Source organism: Chrysoperla carnea, chromosome 1, assembly GCF_905475395.1.
Source record: "Chrysoperla carnea chromosome 1, inChrCarn1.1, whole genome shotgun sequence".
NCBI lineage: Eukaryota > Metazoa > Arthropoda > Insecta > Neuroptera > Chrysopidae > Chrysoperla > Chrysoperla carnea.
Window position 1 is genome coordinate 76,822,913 of NC_058337.1, and position 6,731 is coordinate 76,829,643.

A 6,731-nucleotide genomic window follows, 5' to 3' on the forward strand; every position below is an offset into this window, starting at 1 on the left:
ATTTTTTATATATGCAATTCTTCTTGAGCCGATAATCCAAAAACAACATTCCTTTTTACTCCGTTTTATTTACATCAATTTAAAATTTGTTTGCATCAAATTTAACAGTTGGGTTAATTCAAAAACGATAAAAATCAATTATAATAAAAGCGACATAAATGTACACAACAATATCAAGAATTTCATAGCGACGAAAAAAGTAATTTTTAATTTAATTATAAAGAATAAAACAAGGCTGTATCATGTCTATGAGAAAATTTTATAACATTTTGTTTACAACGATTAATTAATTGGAATAAAACGCAAGCAATTTGAATAACAAATCAGCCAACATGAGAGCGAGAGATCACAGACAAGCGAACCACATGACAATAAATAAGTGATTTAAGTCCGTCCGCATTTCCAACACAATCTATTATTAAATTCCACTTTGTTATTAAATGATTGCTTCAATCTCATATTCGCACAACATCAAAAAAAAAAACAATATTTCGGAACAATAATATTTCCGGTACAGTAAAAAAAATACAAACCTTTTTAAAACATAAATTCACTTCAAAAATATATAAATAAACTGTACAAACACAATAAAATTAACAAACACCGAAAAAAAATGCACTTCGCACTTCAAAATCACGACAAAAATACTTTTTTACGCACAACAATTAAAAAATTGTCTAAAAAAAATATAAATAAATAAAATAAATAAAAAATAAATTAAATTAAATTAAATTAAAATCACACACAGTTTTTTCGGAATTTTTCGAGAAAATTCATGGTTTTTTTTTTCGAAAAAAAAATAAATGCACTCACTCTTTTATTACGAACACAATAATATAAATATATATAACATAGGTGATAGTGATGTGTATTTTAAATATATAATATTTGTGTTTGAGAACTTTTTAATGTTTTGTGTTGTTTGTGAGGGCTCGAAGCGAACGCATGCCCTTCGCGTTGCGTACTATATTCCATGCACCAAACAGCGTGTAGCACCTCTGTGTATGTATGTATGTATATGTGTATGTATGTATGTATGTATGTATGTATACCTCCGTCACTTCATAATAATAATAATCATCAGAGTCGTATTGTAGGGCCAGCTGCTTCCCTTCATGCATATTTTAGTCTTTATGTATACTTTACATATGATGTTCTATACATTTTTTTTGTTATTTTTAATATTATTATTATTTCATTCTAATTTTATATTCTTGTCTCTGTTTTTTTTTTTTTTTTTTTTGTAATCGAAACAGAAAATTTTGAAAAAGACTGTGTTTTAATGAATTACGAAATTTTGCAAATTAATTTTTTGATGAGAGTCTTTAGGTCGAAACATGTTTGCTCTATTTTCTTTCGAAAATACGCTGTTAAGTTTTGTTAACTGTCGATGTTCGATTTGGGTCAAAAAGATTGCATTATAGTAGAGTCTTTCCTAAATTATTCTTCTACAAACGCTACGAAATTTCACTGTGAAAAACAAACTTGAAAAAAAAAGCAAATTAATAAAACTAGTGAAATTTACAAAATTTAAAAAATCCCATACAATTTCGGTTTTTCTTTGTAGCTCCCTTCAAGCTGAATTTCTTGAAACATAGCTAACAAAATCAAATCGGTTCATCCGTTTATGAGCTGCGGTGACACAGAATGACAGGGGGAGACAAACAAACACAAGCGCGCCTCTTTTTGCGTCGGTGAAAAAAGGAACAGAATGAAAATTTATTTGCGCTCCCACCATTAGGTATTGTATTAAACTGATTCAAATAAATTTCGATTTTTGTCCCAAGTTCGTAGATCAATTTTGGAAAATTGATCTAAGAAGTTCGAAATATACTAGAGATCTCATTTATTATCTTTGAAAATATTAATATAAACTGATTGTATCTAATAATCTGGTTGTATCTAGAGCATCGTTATTTCAAAAACAAGCATATATTATAGTGTAATATCAAAATCTTTATTTTATTTGTAAATTCTTGGATATTTGTAGTTGCAGGCACAAAAATTAACACGCAGAGTATGAAGGAAAGTCTTCGTTTACAGTTTTTAATTCCAGAATTTTCAATTTTATTCAGGATTTTAATCCTACATATCATATAGGCCGTAGCTCGAATACTACCCGTAAAAAAATTTGTGGCTGTGAGAGCTTTTGATCAGAACGATTCGAAGAAAATTGGGATGGTTTGAAGAATTCCACAGATAGTCATTTTCCTAGCCATATAAGTACTATAAATATAATAAATGTGTAGCTTTAATCGCTCATAGCTCGAAAAATACTCGTTTTGATGCCTTAAGAGTCTTGATCAGATTCATCTGAAGAACATTCTGGAAGCGGTTTGAAAAACTTTCACAGAAAACCTCTTTCCTAGTCATATACTAAAACTGTAATATATTCGTAGCTTTGATCGCACGTAGATCAAAAACTACTGGTTAAAAATGTTTTTAGCTGTGAGGGCTTTTGGTCAGAATGATCCAAAGAGCATTTTAAGGTGAATTAGAAAAAGTTCCACATAAGCCATTTTTCGACCTAATCTGGCCGAGTCATTTGTGAATTTTAGTCCTTCGGTTGTCCAACTTTACTGAGAAAATTCTTAATTGAGCCAACAGCTTAAAATTGGTGAATATCAGCTTTTATAATGAATATCACAAAAAGTTTATAATCAATTTTCCAGAATTGCGTAGCTTCTTATTAAAATAAGAAAATAAGCAGATATTCATCTTTAATTTTTTAGTGTCAATTTAAAATTTTCTGAGCTTAAAACTTAAAAATAGTAACTCTTATAACCAACCACCTATTCTCAGATTTGTTCGATTACCCAGGGATTACATATCCATACAATTTTTTGATTTTCTACAAATAAGTCCGAAAACTCTTAGCTATTATCATACCTAGGTGCTCTTTAAGCTAATGAAAAATTTGCCAAATTTTTTTTGAATTTGTTAAGGGTACTAATTATCAAATTTTTTCGACTGTTTTTGAATGATAATTTTTTAAGGTGCGTTCCCAAATTGATTGGTAGAATAGACTTACAAACTGCTGAATCGATTGATTAGTTTTGGGTCATAGATTATTTGGTAAAGTTGCAAATATCTAATTAATCCTGTAAATATTTGAACATTTATCTTAAATCTTCAGAAAAATTTGCGTAAGATTATAATTATTAAGGTACTATCACTTCACATATATATAAGAAGTTTCATCTATAGTTGAAAGATAGAGCCAATAATTTTATCCAGACAATAACTTTTTATGGAAAGAATATTTGATCACAATATCGTCGTATTTTATAAACGACTAAAACTTCCAGATGTTTTTAATTTTTATATATTTTATTTAAGAAAAAAGAATTAAACCACAGTGATCTTGATTTCGAATTACCTGTTGAATTTTTGCATTTTTTTAACATCTAGTTTCGAGTTGTAGTTATATAATGTAATAGTTTTCTTTTTAACCTTCCCCAGAACAAATAGGTATTGTAGGTTTGAAACGCCTGGCTTAAACGGATCGAAAGTATAAATAATTCACACGCACGAAATAGTGCTTATTTGGAGTCATACAAATTGGAGCATATTTTTGACGACAGGCAATTTGATTTTTTTCGACACTCTATAACTCGAAAAAGTTCCATTTTTGCACTATGTTCGAAGGACAAAAATTTCTAAAGGGATTCATACTCTTTACTTCAAAGTTCAGAGGGCATTATTATTATTATTATTATTATAAAAACGCCAACCTCTGCTCCGTTGAAAAGCAGCTTCCACAGGAAAAATACAATTTAATTTTTAGTACATGGCTCAAAAAGTAGTTTTGCTTTGTTTTGGATCGGTGGTATTTATGATTTTGCTAATATTTTGATAAAAAACCAAATAATATTTTTTTAAATTTTGTTCGTTAGATATTTAAAATTTTGAAAAGAACAAAATTGAGTTTTATTATTTAATATCGTTTTGAAAAATTACATTTTATATATGTAGGTATATTTGTTTATTTTATTTCTATTTTTTTTGAACGCATCTGTCGTTTTTCGTTGGTTTTATACAACAGCCAATCGGATATCGTTGTGTGTGTATGTTCGTATTACATATGACGTCATTAAATTATATCATTTATTTTAATTTGTTTCTTTTTTCTGTTATAAATGATTTTTCATTTTGTTTTGTTTAAAAAATTTTTTTTTTTAATTTGATTTCTAATAATTGAAATCAATTTTGTTTTTATTTAAAAAAAAATTGATTTTGGTATTTGATTATCGGATTATCTCAAATCATTCCAAAATGTCAAGTAGGTAATTGTTCTAAAATGAAAAGCTCATTTGGTTCAAAGAATAAAGTCATTTAAAATTAAAACAGGATTTTAAATATTGAATTTTACTTATTTGAACCTTAAAAAAATATTAATAAATCCAAAAGGGATGGATCATATTATCTGGAAGCTTTTTTTAATGTAATCGATGTATAAAAAATTGAATTTAGAAATAAAAACCCACTTAAAAAGATACCTTTATGAATCGATACCTAAATATATAAGAGATAATTTCCAGGTATATGTAGAATTAATCGTGATTTTGATGTTACCTGGAACAAACAAAGGTCTAATAATATTATATGCAAATAGGCCCGTAAACCTTATTTATGGGTAAAATTTACCTACGTACTGTACTAAATATTTTATATCCTATTTTTATCATAATTGTTACATAATAGATATTTGGCTTATAATTAAATCCACAACAGTTACTCAAAAATAACGATTAATTTGAAGAAAAAAAAAAGTGTAATTGTATGTCTTGGGAGAACAACTTTTTTTTAACAAAAATACCGGTAGTTTTCTGTTGTAGAAAATTGATATAACAATTAAAGAGCCACACAATAAAAATAATCTTTAAAAATAACCTTTAAAATTTATAACAATTCTAGTTAAACATCCCGCTACATCTTGGGAATGGCAAATTTTGGATTCTTGCCCTGCTAAAATATATGGTTTAAAATTTAGGTCTTAATTTAATATGCTATTAAAAAAGACACGAATTAAATATTCCATTCTATTATACTCTTTGTCCTCCACCGTTTTTCATATCTTCGAACTATTTCTTTTCTGGTCTATACTAAAGGCATCAGTCACATTTTATTGAAATTGACACATCGAGTGTTTCTATGTTTTTCCACCCATAAAATTCTTCTTGATAATTTAAATTTAGTTAGATGTACTTAAGTTCTTATAAATATTGAGTGTCTTTTGTGTATATTTTGTGTAGGGTTTGAGTAACAAATTTGTGTAAACGAATCTCTTAGATAAACCAAAAGGATCGAGTTAAGGGCGCTGTTCAAAAGCCACGCTTTTAAGACAAAGTTCAACAAAGCTTATCGATACCACTTTGTTAACGATGAATATCTGTTTTTTTTTTAAATGATTAACAAGAAAAGTATGAAGGTTATTACAAGAAAAGTATGCGATTTTGAAAATTAACACAGAAACTAAGGACGATTCGTTGTATCTTTTTGCGCAAAATTTGTCTAGCATTCTCAACGTAAATATCCGTGAGACATAAACAAAATTAGGACAAAACTTTGGTGTCCATTTTCTTCAAAACTATAAAAAAATGATAGTTGAAAATTTCCAGATAACTTCAACTAGAGATTTTGTAAAAAATTCAAAAATGAAATCGTGAAAGATTCGAATTTTTAAGAAAGATTCGGAAACGAAAATAAATTCTAGAAACTTTTCTAATTCATTAAAAATAATGCTAGAACTGATATTCAACACTTTCTATATAGAATATTTCAACCATTAATTCAGTCAATTGTTTGTTTTCAATTGTTAATTGTATTTTCGAAATTAAATTTCTTAGTATACAATTTTGTTTCGAGTATAGTGGTATTTTCAATGACTATAATGACTATAAGGATGTAAAGATAGAGCCTAAATGGCTGAGCGGTCTAAGGCGTTTGTCTTTGACTGTTTGTCGATTTAAACTTAGGTTGCGGATTCGAATACAGGCAGCGGCAGTGTGAACAATTATGATTAATGAGGGCGGTAGAATTGATCACATTGTCGCCGCTTGGATAAGAACGAAGTAACCGACTCCACCCACATCAAAATGTAATTGTAAAATATGTTTGTAATTAAATAAATAAAGATTAACAAATAATGATGTGGGTGGTCTCTGTTATAGGCATTTATGTCAGAGAAACGGAGGTTAAACCCTATTATTATTATTATTATAAGGATGTTCATCAACTTTTAGCTCGTAGTCAAGTTACCCATTCGTAAAATTGTGAGAACCCGTGGCCCATACTTAAAAAATGTTGCAAACAATTTTGAATTCTGGCTTATACTCATGCTAACTTAATTCTAAAATTGCATCTTACGTATAAAGAAAAGAGACCAATTCGGATAAAACATTAGAACTACTCTCAATACTTATATAATATAATCAAATTCATATAAAAAGAGTAAAATTGACCATTAAATTACTTGTAACGTATGAATGAAAATAACTATATTATTATGTAATATGTAATACTTATAAACAAGGGATATTACTCAACGTCCCTCAGGAATGAAAGTTATTGCTATAGCATATATAGAACGTATATATGAGTGAGTAGTAACTGCACACACAGTAATCACACTCTTACTCACCTCTTACAATTTACGACTCATATATTAACAGGAAAAATCGGGGTGAAAAGTGTTGTAATATATTTGTATGGATTAGTTTTTCCTTTAT